This window comes from Empidonax traillii, unplaced genomic scaffold (assembly GCF_003031625.1).
Source record: "Empidonax traillii isolate 1590-97213 ecotype Southwest subspecies unplaced genomic scaffold, ASM303162v1 scaffold5710:size15032, whole genome shotgun sequence".
NCBI lineage: Eukaryota > Metazoa > Chordata > Aves > Passeriformes > Tyrannidae > Empidonax > Empidonax traillii.
In genome coordinates, this window is record NW_020960903.1 from 9203 (window position 1) to 11058 (window position 1856).

Sequence of the window (1856 nt, forward strand, 5' to 3'; positions counted from 1 at the left end):
TGGCCTGATGCAAGCGGTCCACGAACTTGCTGTATGGCTCATTATGTCCCTGCTTAATTAAGGTACATGGTGGGCCTGAATGTTCACCTTTCACTGCAAGCAACGATTTATAAGCTAAATCCTGGCTAGTGCGCAACACTTCTGGCATGAACTGTGCTTGCCAATCTGTTCTTTCAAAAGGACCTGTTCTCAGTAACATTTGAGAAGTCACTCCATACAGCGGATCTCCTTGTGCTCTCGGCTCAGCTGCAGTTGTGGTGCAGCAAGCGGTCCACCTGTTAAAGAACTGATACTGCTGAGAAGGGGTTAACAAGGTGTTAATAATCATTCGCGTATCATATGGTGTTAAAGCATGAGCTGTAAAAAGATGCTGAAGCACAGACTGTGTATAACTTGATTTTAACCCATATTGCGCTATTGCTGTTTTTGCTTCTTTGAGGACTTTCCAATCCAGAGCTTCCCAGGATTTATTACCAGCCGCATCTACAAACACAGGATATGCACTAATACTTAGCGGCTCAATATCTCCCTCTAACATTGCCTGCTTAATTATTCCCTTCCATCGCAAAACCAGATTATGACTCCCACCTCCCACTTCCCCTCCCAGCAAAGCTGTAGCCTCGGTAACAGGAATCTGAGTCCCTGTAGCGCGCGAGAAAGGGGGTCCTGGAGGTGGCATTGACATCACAGGCGGAGCTGTAGCAGCAGGGAGAGTTGAAGTCTGCGAAGGAAGCTGCGACTCTGGTGACTTGCTTTCCAGTGCTTGCATGCGCTGAAGTAGATTGGCTATCTGAGCCTTCATTTGTTCCGAAGCAGCGCTCTCGCTTGCAGCATCTGAGGTCTCCCCTTCTTCTTCTTCCTCCGAAGAAGGTGCTGAAGATGGAAATGATGGAAGTATGTTCGCCTTCACTTGAAACTTTGTTTTCATTTTTCTTTTCCGGGGCGGCGAAGGATGACGTTTCAGCGCGGGCGCGACTCTCGGAGCATGCGCAGAGGTAGGCAAGGATGCCTCACTCGGAGTCGCTGCTGAGGATGATGCAACAGCTGGCTCCGTGCCTGACGCATGCGCGATGGGTACAGCAGGTGGCGCTGTGGGCGCCGACGTAGAAGGTCCTGCTGCGGTGACTGACTGCGCAGGCTCAGTCTTCGACGCAGGCGTACTGCCAGATGATGTTGCCACGGGCAACGCGGGGACTGTGGGGAGGGGGGGAGCGGTGGGCTGCGCGAGCGCAGTGACGGTTGCAGTCCCTGGCCCCGCTCCAGCTGTTTGGTCTTCGGTTTTTGCCCCCCCCGCTGCAGCTGGGGCTAAGCCACGCTGCTTTCTCGGTGCCATTAGGATAGGCGCGGTCGGAATACTGAACACAAACTGATCCGCAGAAGTTTTACTCTCGGAAACTTTCACTTCTGCCCGGTTCCCACCCTCTAAAGCTGCACGCGCAGACAGAGTGACTCTCCGCTCGGCTCCCGTTTCTTCCAGTGCGTCTACTAGCAAGCGCCAGACGGGTGGGAACTTTTTAATTTCTTTAGACCCTCTAGAGGTCTCATCCCACAGTTTCTGACCCACAGTGACCCAGGTAGACACTTCAAAGGCAGCAGAAACACTGGGGATAAGGTCCCGTGACTTGGACCACTTTAACAGCTCTCTAAGAGCGTTCGAATCATAATTTGGGTCCTTTCTATAAAGGATAGCTTGGAGAAACTTTTCCACCGCCTCCTCCTCCTTTGAGAGGGCGTTCCCCATTCTGTTTCCCCTTTCTGGCTGCGTGCCTGGCCCAGGGCACGACTTCCAAATCACTGCTTACCGCGGATTTTCCAATTCCAGACGCTGGGGTAACGTCACTGGAATTCCAGCCAGC